This window comes from Rana temporaria, chromosome 7, assembly GCF_905171775.1.
Source record: "Rana temporaria chromosome 7, aRanTem1.1, whole genome shotgun sequence".
NCBI lineage: Eukaryota > Metazoa > Chordata > Amphibia > Anura > Ranidae > Rana > Rana temporaria.
Genome location: NC_053495.1, coordinates 84562710 through 84588501, shown reverse-complemented (window position 1 = coordinate 84588501; position 25792 = coordinate 84562710). Strand labels below are relative to the sequence as shown.

At 43.8% G+C, this 25792-nt stretch overlaps 1 long non-coding RNA gene across 1 annotated transcript; it reads left to right on the top strand.

The window, feature by feature from the left end:
- The first annotated feature begins 20207 nt into the window (after positions 1-20207).
- On the top strand, positions 20208-23522 carry LOC120945456. Its single transcript, XR_005750584.1, has 3 exons — positions 20208-20390; positions 21644-21755; positions 23457-23522. It is a non-coding gene; the product is annotated as an uncharacterized LOC120945456 (long non-coding RNA).
- Positions 23523-25792: the final 2270 nt, after the last annotated feature.

The window sequence follows — 25792 nt, the reverse complement described above, 5'->3', positions numbered from 1 at the left end:
CTTCTGATGAGAGGACACCAAGACCCCCAAGAGCAGAGGCCCATCCCCCGGCGCCCCCAAGGGAACATGCTGCGCCTCTATAAGGAGGGCCCCAGCCCCGAGGGCCCCGCCGCCCCCCCCCCCGCTTCGTATATCATAAACTGTAGAACTCACATTAAGCATAATTAGAAGTGAAAAAGAAAAATAGGAAAAAGATCAAAAGGTGAAAAGGTGTTTAAGGGAAAAGATAAAGAGAGGAGAAAGGATGAGTGAGGTATGACGGATAGCTATTGTTTATCAATGTCAACCGGCATTCAATTTATACCATTCTACCCATGGGTTCCAGACCTGCCGCCAACGTTCCAGATTGTTTTGAGAGGCCATGAACATGGATTCGTATGTGATATGTAAGTTGGTAGTTCTAATCACCTCCTTCAGAGTAGGCAGTTCCTCTGACCTCCAACGTCTCATTAATTCTAGTCTCGCACTTAGTAATACGTGAGATACTATGCATCTATGGGAGTGTGGCATGGACTCAATGCCCAATGAAAGAATTGCAAATCCTAGATCAAAGGGAACTTTAGATCCTATCAACTGACCAATGAGGTCAAAGACCTCTGTCCAGTATGCTGTCAACTTAGGACATTTGCCCAGTATGTGCAGTAAAGATCCCCTTTCCCCACATTGTCTCCAACACAGAGGTGACAGCTTCTTTGAGAAGCCCGCCAACCTTGTAGGTGTCAGATACCATCTGAGTAGTATTTTTTGAGATAGCTCCCAAAGGTTAGCACTCCTTGTGGCTTTGTAATTAGATATTACCGCTAGATTCCATTGAGGCAGGGAATAGGATTGCTTCAGGTCAAGTTCCCAGGTTCTCATGGATGGAGTTTTGCTAGATTCTGACTTCTGTCCTATTAGATTGTAGAATAGAGATATCCCCTTAATAGACGAGCGAGCATTAAGTAGATAGAGATACACGCGCCAAGGTACCTTGATATATGTCTCAAAGGGGGTGGCCAATAGGTGGGATATCTGGGAGTATGCATATTGGTCCCTATCCTGTAGTCCAAACTCGATCTGAAGGGATCGGAAGGACTTGGTTGCTGGGCCTACTCTCAAATCTTCAACTTTCAGAAGACCTTTCGATTCCCAAGTTTTAATATTTAGGTTAGGGATATGTAAATGAAGGCCCGAGATACCAAGATGGATGGTCTTTTGGGTGGAAACTGTCATGGGTTCCTCTAGGAGTCCCTTCCATGTACTCACCGAGGCCACTGTAGTAGGCGACAAGTCTGGAAGAGTGGTGCTGATATTCCTACATGAGATCAATAAGTCAAATAAGGTGTATTGGGAGCATTGTGCAGCTTCCAACTCCAGCCATCTGGTAACCGTCCCACCAGGGAACCAATGTTTCAATTGAGCCAATATAGCAGCTCTGTGGTAATCTTTTAGGGAGACAAGACCTACTCCGCCCGTCGCCATGGACTTCAATAGTTTGTACGCTGCACATCTAGCTCTCCTTCCCTGCCACAAATATTTACCGATAAGGGATTGAGCAGTTTGAAAAAATTTGTTTGGGACTGGGATAGGAAGGTTCCTGAACAAATAGATAAATTGGGGTAAGATCAGCATTTTAAATGCAGCTAGACGCCCAGTCCAGGTAGATTCTTTCCAGGAAAGGTCCTGTAATTTATTACCTAGTGTAGCGAGGAATGGGGTGTAGTTGGCACCAACCAGGTCCTCCACTCGAGCAGTTAACATGATACCTAAATATTTTATACCTTTGTCCACCCACTTGAATGGATAGCGGGATTGAAGTCCAGAGCGAGTTTCAGGATCAATTCCCAACCCCAGGATAAAGGACTTGCTCTCATTGACCTTATAGTACGAAACATGGTTAAACAGTTTTAACGCTTCAGAGGTCGCGGCTAGGGAGGAACCCACCTTCGTCATGATCATAATGATGTCGTCTGCGAAAAGACTGATTGAGTGCTTTTGAGTGCCTATGTTGAACCCGGTTATGTCCGGGTGGGACCTAATGTATGCTGCAAAGGGCTCCATTACTAAATTGAATATTAAAGGGGACAGGGGGCAGCCCTGTCTCGTGCCGTTTGAAATAGTGAAGGGGGTAGAGAGAATGCCGGACATGAAGACCCTGGCGGAGGGTCTGGAATAAAGAGCCAGGATAGCCGATAGGATCTTGTCCCGAAATCCAAAAGCCTCAAGTGCCTTGGTCAAATACAACCAGTGGACTCTATCGAAGGCCTTCTCTGCATCCAAAGATAGGAGCAGAGAAGGCCTTCGTCGCACCTGAGCTAGATGTATAATATTAATCATTCGACGAGTAGCGTCGGATGTCTGCCTGTGTTTAGTAAATCCAGTTTGATCAGGATGTATCAACATAGGCAAAATATCCACCAGCCTCAGTGCTAGTAACTTTGCGTAAATTTTAATGTCGATGTTTAATAATGAGATCGGTCTAAAGTTTGCCGGGCAGGTGGGTTCCTTCCCAGGTTTAGGCAGTGTAATGATCAGGGCTTCTAACATTTCTGGGGGGAAAGAGGCCGAGGCAGCAGCAGAGTGAAATACTTTTAATAAGTAAGGGGATAGGGTTGCTTTGAACTTCTTGTAATATTCTCCACTAAAACCATCTGGACCCGGGGATTTATTTAAGGGGAGTGAGTCAATTACTTTGGACAGTTTCTGGTCATTAAATGGCGAATTCAAAGCCAAAAGATGTTCGGGGGACAATTTAGGGATATTTAGTTTATTGAGGAAATTGTTAATTATTTCTGGTGTTGGTTGGAAGGTAGAGGGATCATCTTTTAGGTTGTATAGAGTGCTATAGTAATGACTAAAAGCGTCAGCAATGTTTTGAGGATGGTACTCTTTTTGGTGAGATTGTGGGTGATGAATAAAGGGTATCTTACATTTATACCTATGTCCCTTGAGAGTTTGTGCTAGTAATTTCCCGGCTTTATTGCCCGTAGAGTAGTATGTCATCTTAAGTTTTTTGGTTGTCCTTTCGAAATTCTCTAACAGCAGTAATCTAAGGTCATACCTGAGTTTTGATAGTTGGTCAGAAACGGTGAGGGACGTATTTTGTTTAATTATCAATTCTAGTTTAGCTATTTGGTCAGTCAATTCGACAACACGCTGCTGCCTCTGCCTCTTGAACCGCGCCCCTACTTGAATTCCAATACCCCGCATGTAAGCCTTATGGGCATTCCACAATATAAATGGATCATCAACCGAACCAGCATTATCAGAAAAATAGGAAGACAAGTTAGACTCAAACACCTCTCTTGTGTCGCGGTGTTGTAGAAGGAAGGTGTTGAGTCTCCATACTGAGCTCCTCTGGGGAGGAATTGCATTGTCAATAGTTATAACAATGGATGCATGGTCAGACCATGTTATAGTATTTATGTCCACAGATTTAGTTTTAAGCAGTATCTGCTGGTCTACTATGAAAAGGTCGATCCTGGTGTAAACCCTATGAGGGGGAGAAAAATAGGTGAAGTCCCTCTCGAAACCATGCAGACAGCGCCAGGCATCATATACACCCCGGCCCTGCATGCATGGAAGCAAAGAGGGTTGGTAGCGAGTAGACTGGGAAGTAGAGTCCATCTTGGGGTCAGGAGTGATATTAAAGTCACCGCAAATTATTAAATGACCTCTTTGCACCTTAAGAATTCTTTTCATCAATTTGTTGAAAAATCGGATCTGGTGAGTATTTGGTGAATAGGCTGTCACTATAGTGTAAGGAACAGAGTCCATGTCGCATAGGAGTATAAGGAATCTTCCCAACGGGTCTTGGATCTGGGAGTGTAGAGAAAAGGCCACTGAGTCCTTTATGGCAATCAGTACTCCCTTTGTCTTAGAATCTGCATTGGCCATGAATACATGCGGGAAGCTTTTATGTGAACACTTGGGTGGGGCTGTGCTGTTAAAGTGCGTTTCCTGGGCACACAGAACATCTCCCTTGTGTGAGATAGCTTCAGCCCACATTGATTTCCTTTTTACTGGGTGGTTCAGGCCTTTAACGTTCATAGACACAATTCTAAGTGGCATATTGTTTAGTAAAAATGTATGCTCGGCAAGTTGAGTAACATTTCAAAAGGTCGGTGCAGTAAGTGGTCTGTATAACTGTTCGATACCTGTTGCGACTCTCATTCAACCAGAAGTACTCACTGTCAGAAGGCTTCCACTTCATTCGATCCTTGTAGGTGAAGTGACGAATTGATTGGCAAAGCAGATCTATATCAACATTCATCTTGGTGCTGTGGTGCATTTCCATCCGTCGACTACTAGAAAATCTGAGTGTGATCCGATCGACCTCGATGATAGAGAAAAAAAATGAAACAAAAAGAAAAAAAAGAAGAAAATAGAAGAAAACATGAACAGAACAGCACAGCATTAACCCTGAGCCCAGGGTGCGAGCCATAGAAGGCGACAAGTCACTATGGGCAGCTACCTGCTGCATAAAATTGGGGTAATAATGTCAATGGCGGTAACTCAATGACAAGTGGAAGACATAGTAGGAATCTAAAAATCTCTGCAGACTATATTAAGCATGAGTTTTTGCGTTCCTGGAGGTAACCTGTTTCCAGCCCGGCTCCACGTGGTGTGGTGTGCTGGTCAAGGCCTGTTGTTCATGGTCCGCGGGGAGGAGTCCCCAGTCCCTAAGGAGGTCAAGGCCTTTTTCCAATGATGTTATTATGTAGGTACGGTTGTCCTTGGTCACTGACAGTTTTGTCGGGTAACCCCATCTGTATATAATTTTGTGGTTAGGCAAGATTTTTGTGACAGAGGTTAGATTTTTCCTTTTTTGTAGCGTATATTGGGATAAGTCGGCGTAGAACTGTATGTTCTGATATTGCTCCGGGATTTGTTCCCGTTTCCTCATATTGACCATAAGCTTGTCCTTGACATGAAAAAAATGTAAGCGGAGCAATACATCTCTCGGAACCTGCTCTGACAAATGCAATGGTTTTGGCAGGCGGTGAATGCGGTCAATGGTGACATTCAGATCAGAGAGATCCGGCAGCATGTCTTTAAACATGGAAGTGACATAATGGTTCAGGTCATGTTGTTGGACCGATTCAGGGATCCCCCTGATTTTAAGGTTGTTCCTTCTGGACCTGTCTTCCATGTCTGCCAACTTTGCTTTGATCCATTCATTATCTGCCTCCCTGTCCTCGTTAGCATCAACCAACTCGTTTATCGTAGTAGCATATTCCTCCATTTTCGATTCGATATGATTCACCCTGTTCCCCACCTCCTGTACATCCCCCGCATATAGGTGGCCATATCCGACTGTAGGGTACTACGTAGGGATATTAACATATCCTTGAGGACAGTGTCCATCACGGGTTGGTTTTGCGTGGGGAATGATATGATGGATTCTGGCAATTCCCTGGTATCTTCCCCTGAGTCAGAGGCCTGGCTGGCTGTCGGGCTCGTGGCCCGGCCTAATCCCCCGCCATCCAGCCTAGGCCTTGACTTTGCTGGACTACAGGAGGATGGGGTAGGTGGAGGGGATGAGGATGCACCATCCGATGCTCCTTGTGCAGAACCAGTACCTTGTGGTGAGGCTCGTGGCGAGGTCCGGGCTCCGCAGGAGGTCCGTTGCGACGAGTAGGCCTCAGCGCCATCTTGCCTGGCGCGTCCTCCGGCCGGAACGAAAAAGTCCGTCAGGCGGTGCGGATTCTGCGGCTTCTGCCTCTTCCCGGTCATGGCTGATGTGCCGCGGGGCTTAAGCGATGGGTGGTTGGTGTATAGAGCCTGTGTCAGAGTCGGATTGTGCCGCTGGTCTCCCCGTTAGTCCGGAGCTCCGTGCTCAGACGTCCATCCGGCTCACGTGCCAAGCCACGCCCCCTATCCATAACATTTTCTATGTTCTTAAACCTCTACTCCAAGTTCACTGCTGTGGCGTCAAAATTCTCAAAAAAATATATATAATAATAATAATAAAAAAAGTTCCCCCCAAATTCGGCCTGCGATTGGCCAGAAATGAAAAAAACCTCCATTCTCTGCTGCCCGTAAAAGTGTTCTACTTAAAAAAGTAAAAAGTGGATTAGAAAAAATTTGTGTTACCGGCGCCAAGATAATATCAATATTCTAATTAAGTCTTGCTGCAATAAAAAGTGCAACCTCAAAAGGTTGGATTTATATTTGTGTATTTGTGAAGTGTATTGCGCTAACTTATATAAACATTTTACCACAACTGATCCTGTGAACTTGTTACTCAAAAAACAAAAAGTGTGTGCATCTTGCCCGGCGTCTTCTTCCATCTTCTTCTCCTTCCATCGGCCTTCTCATTTCCCATCTTCTTCTTCCTCTGCTTCTTTCTTGGGTCTTCTCATGCGCATCTTGCCTGGCGTCTTCTCCCATCTTCTTCTCCTTCTGTCGGCCTTCTCATTCGCATCTTCTTTCTATTTCCCAGACGCTGCGCTTGAAATTGAATTCCCCGCCGTGTGCCGCTCCTGGGACCCCGCCCCCCTCTGACACCACAGGTAAACTCATAAGAAAGTCATGGGCGTCAGAGGGGGCCGGGGTCACATGAGCGGCACACGGCGGGGAATTAAATTTCAAGCGCAGCGTCCGGAGAAGAAGAAGCCGTGCAAGATGCGGACGAGCTTCCAATTGAAGTTTCCGCCATGTGATGCTCATGTGACCCCGCCCCCTCTGACGCACATATACCACACGCGGACTTTCTTATGAGTTTACCTGTGGCGTCAGAGGGGGGCTGGGTCACAGGAGCGGCACACGGCGGGGACTTTAATTTCAAGCGCAGCGTCCAGAAGAACAAGAAAATGCCGGACGAGAAGGCCGATGGAAGGAGAATATGGAAAAAGACGCCGGTCAAGATGCGGACGAGAAGTCCCAAGAAAGAAGCAGAGGAAGATGGAGGAAGAAACCCGAATGAAAGAAGAAAAGATGAAAAGAAGAAGAAGCGCGGAAAGAAGATATTAATAAAGGAATTGTCAAAACATTTTGGTGAAATGGTAGAGGTACAATGTACCCCATTACCATTTCACACAGGGGGGGGCCGGGATCTGGGGGTCCCCTTTGTTAAAGGGGTCTTCCAGATTCTGATAAGCCCCCCCGCCTGCAGACCCCCACAACTACCGGCCAGGGTTGTGGGGATGAGGCCCTTGTCCCCATCAACATGGGGACATCCTCCTCATGTTGAGGGCATGTGGCCTGGTACGGTTCAGGAGAGGGGGAGGGGCGCACTCTGTCCCCCCTCTTTTCTGCGGCCGGCCAGGTTAACATGCTCGCACCAGGGTCTGGTGTGGATTTTTGGGGGGACTCCACGCCATTTTTTTTTATTTTTGGGGGGACACCACGCCATTTTCTTTTTTAAATTTGGGGAGGAGTTCCCCTAAAATCCATACCAGACCTGAAGGGCCTGGTATGGATATTTAGGGGGAACCCCACGTCTTTTTTTTTTTTTTTTTTGACGGTGGTGTTCCCCTTAATAACCATACCAGTTATTTTAATGAGCAATGACTGTATTCTTTATAGCCATGAGTACTTTTAAATTACTTTTTTTTCACTTCAGAAATGACATCTTGCACAGGGACAGTTCTAAGCACGGGAAGCATTTTAATGAGCAATGACTGTATTCTTTATAGCCATGAGTACTTTTAAATTACTCTTTTTTTCATTTCAGAAATGACATCTTGTACAGGAACAGTTCTAAGCACGGGGAAAAATGCGCTTCACAGGCATGTTATACCCCCCCCCCCCTGTATGAAATTTAAAGGAATATTTCACTATTATTGTTTTACTCCCCAAATTATTAGGGATCTTGGACTTTGGGGTCCATTTCCTAAAGGCAAATCCACTTTTTTTTCTTATAATCAAATTTTTTTTATTATTATTATTAACAATATTCCTTACAACATTATACATTCTTATGTTCCATCATTTACTTTCTAGAGACAGTTTAACATTGCAGGGAAAATCTAAGATTGTCATCTAAAAAAAAAAACTATCATTTATTCTACCCCCCCCCCCCCAAAAAAAGATATAAAAAAAAGAAAAAACAAAGAAAGAGAAAATATATATATATATATATTTATTTATAATTCACCTCTCCTCCTCTGCCTCACCCCTCACTGCAGTGGGGTATATACACTCTGTCCCCACTGTGTCCTTCTGTATCCCGCGAAAAACGGGCGAGCGGGAGAGAGAAAAGGAAAGAAAAGAAAAAAGAAAAAAAAAACCTATCTTACTTCCCCGAGACCACTATTGGCCCTTGTGTCTGTTCTTTTAGTGGAGAACAAAATAAATACAAAAATTTAATAAGATATATACATAATAAATATATAATAATATTAGTTAACCTTGTGCCTAGTGATTGGCTATTATCTCCTGTGATTATAGGGCTGATTTACTATTCTCAGTGCGCTGCGCTGGTTCATGCCTTAATTAGTGAGCTGGGTGAAGCCTTAATTAGGCGCATTAACCAGCGTAGCAGCCGGCGCATTGCAAGTAATATGTAAAGCCACTGCCGAACTCCCTAAAGAAGTCTATGGGAGAAATCAAAAGTGTTCATATTAAAGGCTAATATGCAAGTTTTGTCCTAAAAAGTGTTTGGGGACCTGAGTCCTGCCCCAGGGGACATGTATCAACACTTTTTTTATTTTTTAAAACGGACGTTTTTTCGGGAGCAGTGAAATTAATAATGCTTAAAGTGAAACAATAAAAGTGAAATATTCCTTTAAATTTCGTACCTAGGGGGGGGTGTAAAGTCAGCATGTGAAATAGCGCATTTTTCCCGCACTTAGAACTGTCCCTGCACAAAATGACATTCAGAAGGAAAAAAGTCATTTAAAATTCACACGCGGCAATAATGAATTGTCGGCTCTGGCAATTCTAAAGGGATTCATTCATAAAGAAAAAAAAATGTGTGGGGGTTCCCCCAAATTAAATTAACAGGCCCTTCAGGTCTGGAATGGATATTAACCAGTTGCCGACTGCCGCATGTATATGTACATCCACAGAATGGCACGTACAGGCATATGGGCGTACATGTACGTCCCGCCTTTCCCGGGGTCGGGGGTCCGATCGGGACCCCCTCCGGTACATGCGACGGCCGGTAACTGTGTAGGAGCGATCCGGGATGAGGGGGCGGCTATTGGTTTTCAGCCACCCCCTCGTGATCGCTCCCCGCGAATCAGGTTCCTCCTGAGCCCGCCCTGCCTGTGTAACTGTAAACACAGGCAGGGAGGAAGTGATGCAATCTCTCCTCTGGCAGTCTTTTCGTCCGGTTCCAGAGGAGAGAATACATCAGTACTGTGAGTTGCACCAACGCAACACTAACACAGCACACATAGGCACATAAGATCACCCCCCTGTCACAGTGTCACTGATTGCAGTGATCATTTATTTTCTGATCACTGCATTTAGTGTCATTTGTGACAGAAAAAAGTGTTAGGGCAGTTAGCTTTAGGCCCCTTTAGGTCCAGGGTAGCCCCCTACCCCCCCTAATAAAGGTTTAACCCCTTGATCACCGCCCTAGTTAACCCTTTCACCCCCTATTGCCAGTGTCACTAAGCGCCCCTTTTGTCTGATCGCTGTATTAGTGTCACTGTTGCCGCTAGGTAGCTAGTTTTTTTTGAGGTTCGCCACCAGGTTTCTATAGAATTAGGAACCCCCATAAATATAGGTTTTAACCCCTGATTGCCCCTAGAGTTAACCCTTTCACCAGTGATCACTGTATAAGTGTCACTGGTGACGCGGGTTAGCCAGTTAGTTATTTAGTTATTTTAGGTTAGCCAGGTTTTTATAAAGCGTCAGGTACCCCCCATATATTACCCAATGAAGGTTTTAACCCCCTGATTGCCCCCTAGTTAACCCTTTCACCAGTGATCACTGTGTAAGTGTTACGGTTGATGCTGGTTGGTTAGTTTGCTGTTTATAGCATCAGGGCACCCGCCGTATATAACCCAATAAAGGTTTAACTCCCTGATCGCCCGGTGGGTGATATAAATAGTTGTGAAAAGAGCTGCGCTGCAAAATGTGAAACAATATCAAAGTGACGTTTAAATATAAATAGGTGCTCAAAACACTGGTGAAATCTGAGGGAATCAATAAATAGTGCAAAGTCCATATGAGTGGAGAAATCGCAGAGAAAATCAAAAAGAAGGCAGAAAATTCTCCAAATGAGTGAAAAGTATCCTGGCAGTATCCCGTGAATCTGTAAGACAGATGATAGTGTCCTCCACCAGTATATCCTAGCTGCTTACCAGATGATTGAAAAAATCAAGCATGTAGCCAAGTAAAACCACCGAGACAGTTTCCAGGATCTCCAGGGTACGTTTTTCACTTTCACAAGTCAGACCACTCAATCTCCATAGTGTAACCCAAAAGAGAGAAGGCTGACATAGTGTTTTACCATACAAAGGGTTTTTATTATTAAAAAGTATTGCACTTACAATTAAGCAGTAAAAATTGTGCGTGTCGTGTGTTTAGCCGGCCGGCTGTACTGTCCGCTCGTCCTTCCGGATAGACAGCGCAAATCGTGGTGACGTCAGCACGCCGCTCTTCCCAACGCCGTTTCGTCCAATGACTTCTTCCAGGGGTACGAGCGGCGTGCTGACTCACCACTCTTTTAAAGCAAAGAACAACGCCCAGGACCGCCCAGCTCTGAGCTTCGGTGATCGCGGGCGCAAGCCGCCATATTTGAATTGGGATCCTAGCCCTTATTACACGGCAGTAGAAAAAAACTCAAAGGCAGACATTAAAGAACCAGAGGGCATATAAGCGCCATATAATTCTTGTAATCTGAACAACTGAATGCTCAAATCAGCTAAATTAAAAATCTAATTAAAAAAGGGTTAGGTTATGTATAAGGTATAACGCTCTACACAATATCTAGCCCTAAAAAATCAAGAGGAAATGTATGTTACATCAATTATTTAAAAAGGAAAAACACAAATATAAAATGAAAATATTAAAAAATATGTATATAAAGGCCCTCTGTATATTTGCAATCACAGGATATACAACATTTAGCTAAATAGGTAGCGGTTAGAATACTGCCATCTTGTGGCCACAGCAATAAGTTGAGCATTACAACTTTTTACAAAGTGATAAAAAACCTGGGAGGTCAAAAAATTGGACCCTCTCATTAAGGGGGATCCAGAATGTTAACACTCCAGCATTAATAGTTGAATTCAACAGTACAACGGTACAATTAAAAATGGATTAAATAAATATCCATATCTTAGATGAGATTTTGGAGAGAAAAAAATCAAATTATAGGAGACCAGGAATATAATTTGGAATATAGAAAGCCCAGATATACCAAAACTCAGAGCTGGTTTACAAAGGATAATATTGCAAATATCAGAATCAACCATTATCTATAAAAGCATTAACATCAGTCTCTATATTTAATCCAAATGGGACATATGTGCGTATTTTGTATATCCAGGCCATTTCGAGCCTGGATAGTTCTCTCACCAATGAATTACCTCTCCAATGGGGGTCGAACTTGTCGATCCCGATAAAAAGAGTGCCTTCAGGGTTGCAATTATGGTATTGTTCGTAATGGCTGGATACAGAATGCTGTAGGAATCCAGACCTAATATTGGTGATATGCTCACCCAATCTAACATTCATTGGTCTTTTGGTCCTGCCAATGTATTGCAACCCACAAGGGCACTCTAAAAGGTAAACAACACCCGTCGTGCTGCACGTAATGAAAGGTTCGATCTTGTGTTCTTTCAAAGTGCTGGTTGAGACAAAAGATAGGGTTTTCTTAGATTTGATCTTGTTCACCTTACAGACTGTACAGTTTCTACACTGATGGTAGCCCTTAATGTCCCGTTGGAAAAAATAAACCTTTTTGGTTGGGGGGTCCACAACATTGGGGGCAATCTTGTCCCGCAATGAGGGTACACCTCTATAGATCACATGAGGATTTGCTGGTAAAAAGGTGTTGATGATCCTATCATTGGATAACAAATGCCAATGTTTTTTTAGCAATTTTTTAATGGCATAGTGCTGGCTGGAATAGGTAGTGATAAATGGTACCAGAGGTCTGTCCCCACTCGGCTTAGCAACAGATGTCAGCAGTGTGTTCCTATCAATTGCAGCAAAACTTCATTATAGGTGTTATCTTAGGTTAAAGGGTCATATCCCTTTTCCAATAATCTGCCCTTGAGTATACCAGCTTGGGTCTCGTAATCCTTCAGGGTGGAACAGTTACGCCTCATCCTAATGAATTGGCTTTTAGGCACAGAGTGTAGCCAATTCTCGTGGTGACAGCTTCCTATTGGAATAAAGGCATTCCTATCTGTTTTTTTTAAGAAAGTTTTTGTCAAAAAGGAGTCATTTTCTCTCGTGATGGTAAGGTTAAGATAATCAATAGACTTTTGACTAGCTTCAAAAGTCAGACGTATACCTCTCTCGTTGTTGTTGAGAGAGGCTACAAAGGAATCAAGTTGTATCTTGTTGCCAGTCCATAGGAGAAGGACGTCATCTATATACCTTGCCCACAACTTAATGTGGGGGTGGGGATCAAGGTAGATGACGTCCTCCTCCCATTTGGCCATGAACAGATTGGCCAGGCTGGGTGAGTATTTAGCACCCATGGCAACTCCACGAATCTGTTTATAGTAATTACCCATATGGAAGAAAAATATATTTCCGATATATTTATTAAAAACAATTATATATTTTAAATATATTTACAATATATTGGCGTACGCAAATATATTTTTACATCTATTCCAAAAATGTAAATTAAAATATATTTTCCAAAGGCATATATTTGAAAATATATTTTTTTTAATATATTTGCCAGATATTTTTGAGCATCTAAAAAAATGCATTTAAACATATATTTTTAAATATACTTGTAAAGGCATTCCAAAATATAATTTAAATGCATTTTCCAAAGACATATATTGGAAAATATATTTTTAAAATATATTCTTCAGATTTTTTTTAACACATAAAAAAAGTAATTTCAACATATATTTTTACATATATTTGTAAATGTGTTCCAAAAATATAATTTTAATATATTTTCCAAAGGCATATATGTGAAAATATATGTTTGTAAATATATGTTTCAGATATTTTTGAACATATAAAAAAAATGCATTTGAACATATATCTTTAAATATACTTGTAAATGCATTCCAAAAATATAATTAAAATTTATTTTCCAAAGATATATATTAGAAAATATATTTTTAAAATATGTTTTTCTGAAAATATTTAGGGGCAGATTCACAAGCTACTGATACGCCGGCGTACTTTCAAATTTCCCGCGTCGTATCTTTGTTTTGAATCCTCAAAACAAGATACAACGGAATCTGGGTTAGATCCGACAGGAGTACGTCTTCGTACGCCTTCGGATCTAAGGTGCAATTCTTCGGCGTCCGCTGGGTGGCGTTCACGTCGTTTTCTGCGTCAAGTATGCAAATTAGCTATTTCCGACAATCCACGAACGTACGAGCAGCCATCGCATTCTTTTACGTCGTCTCTAGTCGGCTTTTTTCGGCGTATAGTTAAAGCTGCTATTTGGTGGCGTATAGTTAAACCTGCTATGTTAAGTATGGCCGTCGTTCCCGCGTTTAATTTGATTTTTTTTTTTACGTTCGCGTAAGTCGTCCGTGAATCGGGATGGACGTAATTTACGTCCACGTCAAAACAATTACATCCTTGTGACGTCATTTAGCGCAATGCACGGCGGGAAATTTAGGAACGGAGCATGCGCAGTTCGTTTGGCATGGGGACGCGCTTCATTTAAATGAAACACGCCCCCCTACTCGCCGCATTTGAATTCCACGCCGTTACGCCGCTTGAGATACACTACGCTGCCGTAACTTACAGCGCAAAATCTTTAAGGATTCGAACCAAAGCCAGGTAAGGTACGACGGCGTAGCGTATCTCAGATACGATGCGCCGGGCAGATCTTTGTGGATCTGCCCCTTAATGTCTAATAAAGACATTTCAACATATATTTTTTCTGACATTTTTGTAACTATGACATAGATAACATTCTGAATACATTTATAAGAGAGCCACTCGCATCCACTTTCCATTCCCAAAGAATGTCATTCTGAATTGAGAACGCTTGTCGGCGGACCAGCAAAATGTCTTAAAATACAGCAAGTCCAGTTAGTTTGATTTATTGATTGACCTGAATGAATGAGAACCTTCAGATATCCACATCCACAGTCCAAGGATCTTGTCTGCTTACAGGGTACCGAGAGAAACTCCGGATATAAATCATCAATGTTCTGTTTAATCCATGAATCAGTAGTTACACTATTATTACCAAACTCCCTCATCAGTGTCTTGATGGACCTTGCTTTGTGCACTGGTGTGCAGTCATGTTGGAACAGGAAGGGGCCGTCCCCAAACTGTTCGCACAAAGTTGGGGGCATGAAATTGTCCAAAATGTCTTGGTATGCTGACGCTTTAAAGCGGATGTGCCACTAAAAAAATATATTAAAAGCCAGCAGCTACAAATACTGCAGCTGCTGACTTTTAATATAAGGACACTTACCTGTCCTGGAGTCCAGCGCCGATCGCAGCAGATGACGAGCCGATCGCTCGTCACCCTGCTGCTCCCCCCTCCATCCACGGTGAGGGAACCAGGAAGTGAAGCGCTCCGGCTTCACTGCCCGGTTCCCTACGGCGCATGAGCGAGTCGCGCTGCGCCCGCCGATTGGCTCCCGCTGTGTGCTGGGAGCCGAGTGTTCCCAGCATACAACGGGGGACGGACGGGAAGCAAGGAAAAAACCCGTCTTTTGCCCCTATCGTAGGGCCGGAAGTGGGTGCAGATACCTGTCTGTAGACAGGTATCTGCACCCCCCTCCCCCCTGAAAGGTGTCAAATGTGACACCGGAGGGGGGGAGGGTGCCGATCAGCGCGACTTCACTTTAGAGTGGAGATCCGCTTTAAGAGTTCCCTTCACTGGAACTAAGGAGCCAAGCCCAACCCCTGAAAAACAACCCCACACCATAATCCCCCCTCCACCAAATGATTTGGACCAGAGCACAAAGCAAGGTCCATAAAGACATGGATGAGCGAGTTTGGGGTGGAGGAACTTGACTGGCCTGCACAGAGTCCTGACCTCAACCTGATAGAACACCTTTGGGATGAATGTGCTTCTGGAAGAATGGTCAAACATTCCCATAGGACAGCCTTCCCAGAGGAATTGAATCTGTTATAGACTGGCAATATAGTATATATTATTATATTATTATATTATATTACTTTTGGCAATATAGTATATATACTGTATATTCTTTTTATACTAAGTCCAGTCCATTGTTTGGACTTAGTACCTGCCGAAGGGTAATTCCAGCAGCCAAATAAAAGGAATTGGGATATTAAAGTTCTCCCCAGCACAAAATTAAAACTCAGCAGCTACACAAAGGGGGTTATTTACTAAAGGCAAATCCACTTTGCACTACAAGTGCAAACTACAAATGCAAAGTGCACTTGAAATTGCAAGGAAAGTGCACTTGGAAGTGCAGTCCCTGTAGATCCGAGGGGAGAAAATAAAATAAAAAAACAGCATTTTAGCTTGCACATGATTGGATGATAAAATCAGCAGAGCTTCCCCTCATTTCAGATCTACCCCTCAGATTTACAGCGCCTGCACTTACATGTGCACTTTCAGTGCAATTTCAAGTGCACTTTGCACTTGTAGTGCAAAGTGAATTTGCCTTTAGTAAATAACCCCCATACTGTACACATACTACAGCTGCTGACTTAATATTAGGACACTTACCTGTCCTGGAATCCGGCGATGTTGGTACCCCAGCCAATGTTTCCATTGGCTCTCGGTTGCTGCTGCCGCCATTCCCTATAGGGGCCAATTCACACCACATGCAGTCCAGTGCGTTTTTTTTTCTGCATGGAAAGTAGGATATATGTTTTTTAATGGCATAATTCACACCAGTGCTTGCAGTTCCAGAAAAAAAGTAGAGCATGCTGCATTTTTCCTGCACTGGACTGTAATGGAACACTGTAAAGCACATCAAAAACGCACTAGAATGCACCTGAACGCACATGTCCTTATCTAAGGTTAAGAAAAAAAGGAGGAAAATGCACTGGAATGCTTTAAAAACACACCAAACATGCCCTGGAATGCATCAAAAACACGCATGCAGAAAAGCATCGGAAACGCATCTGCCGCAGCGAGATCTCTCGGAAGTGGGGACAGGTACCTGTCAAAAACAGGAACCTGCTCCCCTCCCCCGAAAGGTGGCAAATGTGGCAAAGTAGGGGGGGGGGCAAATAAGTGGAGCTTCCACTTTTGGGTGGAACTTCGCTTTAAGTGTCATATCCCTGCCCAAGCTGCACTGTTGTCATGTGCCAATACTAGGCTGGGCTGGAAGATAAATATGGAAGTGATGAGAGCTGCATTCTTGTGTGTGTATATACACAGTATATATGTGTGTGTATATAATATATATATATATATATATATATATATATATATATATATATATATATATATATATGTATATATATATATATATATATGTATATATATATATACATACATACATACATACATACATACATACACACACACACACACACAGAGTATATCTGATATATATATAAAAGGAATGAAAAAAAAAGAAATGAGAAACATATTTATACATGTAAGTAAGTGATGGGAGAGGTATTCTAGCTATATATATATACACATACACACTTTATATTCATTCTGCTATGTGTGTGTGTGTGTGTGTATATATATATATATATATATATATATATATATATATACACACACACACACACACATAGCAGAATGAATATAAAGTGTTGTGATACATTTACCTATATGTCTCAGTTTACTGCTCCCTGCTAGCCAGGTTATTGATGTGCTAATGTCCCCTCACTATTTCTAAAGGTTAATTGATCTATTGTGTTGTGTGAAGGAGAGCTGGGTTTAAGTGGCTTGTGTTAATTATTCTGATTGCTTCATTGTGGTAATTATGTCTCTATATGCGGGGTCGAGCGGTCTGGTTGATGTATTCAGTACAGCTAGTGCTCAGCGTCATTGATGTCATTGTCTAAAGAAAATGTGTTTCAGCATCGGCCCCGTCGTGTCTACCTATAATCTGTATGGAAGCCCCAGTGTGAGGGGGGCGGAGATTTGTCATTGTAACAGTTTTGGAAATGACATATAAGCTGTGTGTTATAACATTAAAGTCTGTGTTGTTCAAGCAGTAAGCTGGTCTCATGTGTGGCTTTCTGGGCGATTCCAGGGATATCCCTCCTCGTGGAATATTGGGGTGATTTTCGTTATGGGAAGAAGGGAACGTTGACGGGGATATCATACCGATACCGTCACAATTGGTTGGTAGCAGTGGGATTTTTCCCTTCTATTCCCCTTCACACCCGGATTCCAAGCAGACACTGGAAGAACTACTGGAAGTTCGTGGAAGGATTGCTAGCAACAAAACCAAGCGGGTCATCATAGCAGAATCAATGGAGCTAGACCAGGAGGACGGGATTGCAGCAACGCCAGCAGTACAAGAGATGGAGACACCAGTGATTCAGGAGGAGGAATCGCCAGCCAACAAGCTAATGAGAGAGAAGCTAGCGTGGTTCGGCCCGAACCCAACGCCAGATGTGGTACTGAAAGTGATGGACATGTTAGTAAACGCAGAGCTACAGAAGGCTAAACAAATAAGAGACGCAGAGCTACAGGAGGATAAACAAATAAGGGACGCAGAACTACAGAAGGATAAACAAATAAGGGACGCAGAGCTACAGTTAAAACTGGCAGCAGTCCAACAAGCAGCCGCACCTTCTACGAACAGTGAGTACAGCACAGCAGACGCAAGGAAGATTCCGTTTAGCGCTTTTAAAGCTTTTGATGAAAAGGACTGTGAGATTGATAACTTCCTGGCGGATTTTGAGCGACAATGTAACCTGCACCGAATAGCTAGAGGAGACTGGGTTTCAATATTGTCAGGCAAACTGTCAGGCAAAGCTTCTGATGCTTTCCGGACCGTGCCAGATCAGGATATCCATAGCTACGCCCAGGTTAAAGAAGTGCTCCTGGCTTGTTATGCAGTAACCCCAGAGTCCCACCGATAGAAGTTCAGGGACTCACGCAAAACCACGAAAGACTCTTATGCGGAATGGGCATGCCAATTGTCCCGGTCGGCCTCTAACTGGGCTAACAGCAGCCAGGCCACCACCGCAGAGGACATTTTGCAACTAATGCTCCTGGAGCAATTTTACAATCACATCCAGACGGACGTCAAGGATTGGGTGAGAGATCGCAGGCCCATGACTCTACCAGAGGCCGCGAAGTTGGCGGATGAATATGCAGATACTCGCAAGACGAACCAGGTCACACCACAGGAACAACCTCCACCACAAACGGTGCCCTCACACCCACCAACCGCTAGATACCAACCTCCTAACAGACCGGTGACATCTAGCCCTCGCTATCATCGCCAGGAGGGCAACGAACAACGCTGCTTCCGGTGCAAACAGCTGGGTCACTTCAAGCAGAATTGCCCCATGAATGACAACACCAGGTCAAATTGGTCTCAACCTGGGTACCGCCCACCAGCAGCAGCCCATTGTGTAGACTCGGCTTGGGATCCAAAGGAGCTGGGTCAGGAAGAACCATTGGGCACCCCTTACGAAGCCCTCATGGTACAATCTGTTATTACGGACAACAGGGAACACCATTGTCAGCTGGTCATGGGCGACAGCCCTGAGCCGGAGGGGCCCTGGAGGGAGCTGGGCAGAAAGAGGCACCGCCGGCCACCCTTCAAGAAGAAGAGGTCCTGGAAGCCGTATAACAAGCTGACCTGGGAGGAGAAGAAGCGACTGGAGGAGAGGGAGTCGCAGCGGGCGTCCCAGATGCGTGCCGAGATGTTCGCCAAGGGCCCACCGGTGGCCCCTTACACCACCACCCAGTTCCTGATGATGAAGGACCACGTGGAGAGCCTGCAGGACATGAGCAAGCAGGAGCTGATCCGTGAGTACATAGAGCTGGAGGAGTGCATAAGCCGCAGGGAGGAGGAGAACAACCACCTGAGGTCACAGCAGCATGAACTGGAGATGGAGCTGGAGAAGCTCCAAGAGGAGAACCGGCGGCTGCGGAGGGAGCAGGGGGTGGCTGACCTTATGGGGCTCTGATTCCCCCCCCCCCCGGACTCTGAGCACCAGTGCTACAGCATTTCAACAAATATAACTTTTTCTTTTTATGAATCTCCTGGGATTGTCACTTCAGAGCCATAACCTGCCCCCTCCCATAGCGGGACACCTAGACGGCGGCGCACAGACCCATTCGCTGTCTTCACACTGACTTCTGGTGACTTTGCAGATCGCACAAAGACTTGGGGACTGACCGGCGTGTGATCTGACGACCCGGTGACATACCTGAGTCTGAAGCAGTTGCCAAGGGAGGTCAGTCATGCCAAACGGAGTTAACCTCTGACTAATAGCTCTGAACCCGTCAACCCTACTGGACCAGGGAAGGTCCAACCGGGTTTGCCGGAGCAGGGAGCAAAAGGGGGGCCATTGTGATACATTTACCTATATGTCTCAGTTTACTGCTCCCTGCTAGCCAGGTTATTGATGTGCTAATGTCCCCTCACTATTTCTAAAGGTTAATTGATCTATTGTGTTGTGTGAAGGAGAGCTGGGTTTAAGTGGCTTGTGTTAATTATTCTGATTGCTTCATTGTGGTAATTATGTCTCTATATGCGGGGTCGAGCGGTCTGGTTGATGTATTCAGTACAGCTAGTGCTCAGCGTCATTGATGTCATTGTCTAAAGAAAATGTGTTTCAGCATCGGCCCCGTCGTGTCTACCTATAATCTGTATGGAAGCCCCAGTGTGAGGGGGGCGGAGATTTGTCATTGTAACAGTTTTGGAAATGACATATAAGCTGTGTGTTATAACATTAAAGTCTGTGTTGTTCAAGCAGTAAGCTGGTCTCATGTGTGGCTTTCTGGGCGATTCCAGGGATATCCCTCCTCGTGGAATATTGGGGTGATTTTCGTTATGGGAAGAAGGGAACGTTGACGGGGATATCATACCGATACCGTCACAAGTGTGTGTGTGTATGTGTATATATATAGCTAGAATGCCTCTCCCATCACTTACTTACATGTATAAATATGTTTCTCATTTCTTTTTTTTCATTCCTTTTATTGGGATGTGGGTCTGTGATTTCTGTGCCTTCAATCTTCTAATATGTAAATCCTGCCCTGGGAAAAACTCTTCAAACAGACAGACTTCTATCATAATACAGGAAGACAGGAAGTGAGCTGGGTGGGAACCAGAGGGGTGGTGAACTTCCACCTCTCACTTCCTGTAAGGCCTAGTCTGAAAAGGAAAGCATGGCATGGTGGAGATACTCTGTATTCTCCTGGATTAAAGGTATGTCTTCTATCAAATAATATTAGAATTGTGACAGTTTGGTGCATGAGTTAAGTTGTATTTGTCTATTTCCTGCTGAATAGTTCTCATTCTGTGTGCATTCACCTTCCCAGTTACCATGCAGCATGTGCACAGTAATGTAATATTATAGAGCTCCTCTTCCACAGGATGTCACTCTGCTTCATATAATATGTGTGGCTTCCATGTTATATCCAGTAACTGTGTAGCATACTTTCAGTGCACCCTGCTTCATATAATATATATGGCTTCCATGTTATATCCAGTGACTGTGTAGCATACTTTCAGTGCACATTGCTGCATATAATATTATACGGCTTCCATTCTATATCCACTCATCATGCAGCATAGGGGTTGATTTACTGAAGGCAAATCCATTTTGCACTACAAGTGCACTTGAAAATGCAGTCGCTATAGATCGGAGGGGAAGATCTGAAATGAGGGGAAGCTCTGCTGATTTTATCATCCAAACATGTACAAGCAAAAATGCTTTTTTTTTTCCATGTCCCCTTCAGATCTACAGCGACTGCACTTCCAAGTGGACTTGTAGTGCAAAGTGGATTTGCCTTTAGTAAATATACCCCATTATAATGTCAGGGCACAATGCTACCAATGTTTTATGTCTCCCTCCCCTTTTGCATATTATCTGCCCTGCTACTAGGTGCCAACAGATATGGATTTTTCCATACAGATACCAATTATGGGCCAGGTACTGATATTCTGTTTACATCCAGCTGCCCCAGAAGTAGCCTGATATCAGTTGACACCTAGGCCTTTTTTTGTATTCTAACAGCCACTGGCCACTGTCAGAATACAGGAAAAAGGAGCAGATAGCAGGGGAATCAATAACCAGGTTGCTATTGACTATTTTAAATTGCAGTAGCCAATAGCTAGTGGGCTATTGCACCCGCCCACTGCCTGTTGTCAATCAGCAAAGGAGAGGATTTGAAGGAGAACATTCTCATTCCTCTGCTGATTGACAGCAGGCAGTGGGAAGGGGGCGCAATAGTCAGCCTAATTTTAAAATTTAAACAGCCAATGGCAGTCTGGCTATGGTTCCCCCACTACCTGCTGTTTACATTCAGCTGCCATCAAATAAAGTGTGCAGAAAGAGGTTAGCGGTGTGTGGGGGTGGGGGGGTGTGGTGGATGGGGTGTGTGTGTGTGTGATGGGGGGTGGATGGGGTGTGGAGGTGGAAAGCTACATTTTTTAATTTTTTGGGGGGATTCTGACAGATGGGCCGCCAGCCGCTGTCAAAGCACCTGACCAAGACTGACAGCTGGTGAATGGAAAACCGGAATAGGCACTTGGAATAAGGAAACCAACAACTGAGACAACTTGCCTTTGGTAAGCAGACAACTTAATTACGGTGGTGGCACCTTCCATTTTTTTATATCACCGCATTCAACTGGCACTGTATCTGATCATCATATCTGCATCATCCTTCATTATTCATTTGGTCATCAGTGTTTGAGTTTTGTGGTGATATCATTAAGAACTTTTGAGGTTTGGTTTGCCAATTGTGTGCTGTTGGCATACAATTTTGGGATCACCAATTTGGCGTATTAACCTCTCAATGTTTATACATATAATTGGACATTCATTTTGTGAATTTATATACAAATTTTTCCGTGCACTCTGATTTTTTGTTTTGGTTAATTATTGTGCACCGTTTTTGGCATATCAGCCCCTGGATGCCAATATTTCAATGTGAATTGGTATTGGTGAAATTTTTGTATTTTAATCAAATTTTTTATATTGGCGCAGTCTTTTCATTTTTTATCTATTTATTGTGTGTTATTCCACCAGTACTGATTTTTTTTTATCTTTATATTCTGTTTGACCAATAATTTTCCCTTTCATTCTACAGTGTTTTATGGCAGAGTTAGGCAACCTTAGGCCTCGTACACACGACCGGATCTATCCACTGGGATTGATCCGCGGATCAGTTCCAGCGGACAAATCCGGTCGTCTGTACGGCCTAGCGGATATTTATCCGCGGAGATTCCTCCGGCCGATCGATTTCAAGCGGATTGAAATTTCTTAGCATGCTAAGAAATCTATCCGCTTGAATCGTGTCCAGCGGATTGATCCGGTCGTCTGTACAGACTCACCGGATCAATCCGTCCGCTCCCCTCCCTCGCATGCGTCGTAATGATTCGACGCATGCGTGGAAGTACTTACCTTCCAGCGTCGCGCACGTCGCCGCGTCATCGTCGCGGCGACACGTCACCGCGGATGTATTCCGCGCGGATTTTGATCCGATGGTGTGTACAAGCCATCGGATCAAAATCCGAAGGAGGAATCTCCGCTGGAAACGGTCCGGCGAACCCCCTCGGACTTAGAGAGGTGGAGATCTACCTGAACAACATGGGAGAAGTCAAAGATCACTGGGCACAGTGTCCTCCAATGTTGCCTCCTCACACCTGACTAAAACCTATAATTGCCATACTACCGCGCTGCAATCACGTGCCTTTCACTGCAATTATGGGTGTTAACATTTTGCCTCCTCACCACCTTGCAGAATTTCTCAGAGGAGCATTGCATACCGCATTTGTGAATGAGCCCTTAGTTGCATTTGGCAATAGCACTTTTAAGGCTCATTCACATGTGAATTTGGGGGTGGTAAAACCCTGCCCCCAATCCCTACCCCCTTTAGCTTCTAAGTGGGGGTCAGGGTGCCGTAGGAGGTGGATGCTTGAGAGTTACTATTAGCTCTCAAGCAACCAGAAACAACAGTACCAATGGGGATTGTTGGGTAACTGGGAGTTTACTGTACTACATTCATTATAGTCACAGTGAGGTAACTACATACTATATACACAAGTAGGATTTTTGTTTTGTGGAACATCTTTACTTTTACCTTGGGAGAAACCCTCCTGGAATATTTTTGATCTAGTGAGGGGGTCAGCAGCAGACTGGAGGAAGCCCTCTAATCATGTAAAAGTACGTTTTTCCATGTCATCAATTTCTAACAAATGAAATGAATGGATATAGTGAGAAAATAGGCCATTATGTTACTTAAAAAGTTTTTATGCATTTCCATAGAGTTGCCTGGTGTAATGGATACTTTGAAAACCACAAGAGCGCAGCTAATAGCACTGAAGAATGATGGTTGAAAAGTGGGAGTTGCGCTAAAAATAATAATAAATGAGTGACCATATATAAATAAAAATGAAAAAAGCGCTGAGCCAGAGTCAGCTCAATCAAAAACCAAAATGTAGAATATAAAATCTCAATGTGTGTTCATAAACAAATCAATAAAAAATATATATATTATATAATTGAAGAAAGTCCCCAAAAAAAGTCCAAAAACACTAGGAAGTGAATCCAAATCTGTGGTTTAAAGTTGGGACAATATCCAAGTGAAAGAATTCAGGCTTGACCCTTACCAGAAGTATAGATCCCAGAGGATCAAGAAGAGCCATCCATACTGTAGCCACAAATATGTGGAGCGGTCCTATGTGGAGCGGTACAGGGGTTCCTACTTCCGTAGACTCAGCCCAGTGAAAAATAAAGGGAAAAAAAAGAAAAACAAAAATAGTGCAAAAACGGATGATAAGCAGATACAGACTAACTCCCAGTGGCTAAAGTTGACAGACACTGTGCAGTAAAGCTGGGGTCCCACCACCAAACGAACACACTGACCCTTACCAAAGATAAGCGACCCTCAAAGGATCAGTTTTGCATGTCAGTGTGTAACGATCTACAGCAGGAAGACGCTTGTCAGGCAGGTCATTTTGATCCAGAGGTCAGGTAACCAGGAACCATGAAAGATATGCAAACTCTCATAGTGAAATACCATCAAGGTTTAATTAATAAAAAAAGTAGAGCACTTACAGTTAAAAAGATTCAATGCAGCAGAGATAAAATGTAGCCGGCCGGCAAACAAACAAACGAGGCACGTCCTCTGTACGCGATGACGTCAGCACGCCAACCTCCCAACGTTTCGTCTTCGTATAGACGTGGTCACGGGAATGAGGATGCATGCCGCGTCACCCGCGTTAAATACGTGCATTTCATGGGGCGTGTCAGATACTTGATCTTTAACGAGTGCAAGCCCGCCATCTTAAGGGAGGGAACCCAACCTGGCAGAGCCAAAACTCTAATGGTAAGGCGGATGTTGCCCCGGGACACAAGCAAATATTGAACGCGCTATACGCGCGGACATTACAGGAATTAAAAAAATTGGGAAATTATTAAATTAACAGAAAAAAGGAGGAAGGGGTGTTACAAGACCTAGTCCAAAATGATTGGACAAACGGTACAGGTATAAACTAATACAAGAACATCATCCGTGCTTCCTTACAGCTGGTTTATCAATCCCAATAAAGAGGACAGAAATCTTTATTGGGATTGATAAACCAGCTGTAAGGAAGCACGGATGATGTTCTTGTATTAGTTTATACCTGTACCGTTTGTCCAATCATTTTGGACTAGGTCTTGTAACACCCCTTCCTCCTTTTTTCTGTTAATTTAATAATTTCCCAATTTTTTTAATTCCTGTAATGTCCGCGCGTATAGCGCGTTCAATATTTGCTTGTGTCCCGGGGCAACATCCGCCTTACCATTAGAGTTTTGGCTCTGCCAGGTTGGGTTCCCTCCCTTAAGATGGCGGGCTTGCACTCGTTAAAGATCAAGTATCTGACACGCCCCATGAAATGCACGTATTTAACGCGGTGACGCGGCACGCATCCTCATTCCCGTGACCACGTCTATACGAAGACGAAACGTTGGGAGGTTGGCGTGCTGACGTCATCGCGTACAGAGGACGTGCCTCGTTTGTTTGTTTGCCGGCCGGCTACATTTTATCTCTGCTGCATTGAATCTTTTTAACTGTAAGTGCTCTACTTTTTTTATTAATTAAACCTTGATGGTATTTCACTATGAGAGTTTGCATATCTTTCATGGTTCCTGGTTACCTGACCTCTGGATCAAAATGACCTGCCTGACAAGCGTCTTCCTGCTGTAGATCGTTACACACTGACATGCAAAACTGATCCTTTGAGGGTCGCTTATCTTTGGTAAGGGTCAGTGTGTTCGTTTGGTGGTGGGACCCCAGCTTTACTGCACAGTGTCTGTCAACTTTAGCCACTGGGAGTTAGTCTGTATCTGCTTATCATCCGTTTTTGCACTATTTTTGTTTTTCTTTTTTTTCCCTTTATTTTTCACTGGGCTGAGTCTACGGAAGTAGGAACCCCTGTACCGCTCCACATAGGACCGCTCCACATATTTGTGGCTACAGTATGGATGGCTCTTCTTGATCCTCTGGGATCTATACTTCTGGTAAGGGTCAAGCCTGAATTCTTTCACTTGGATATTGTCCCAACTTTAAACCACAGATTTGGATTCACTTCCTAGTGTTTTTGGACTTTTTTTGGGGA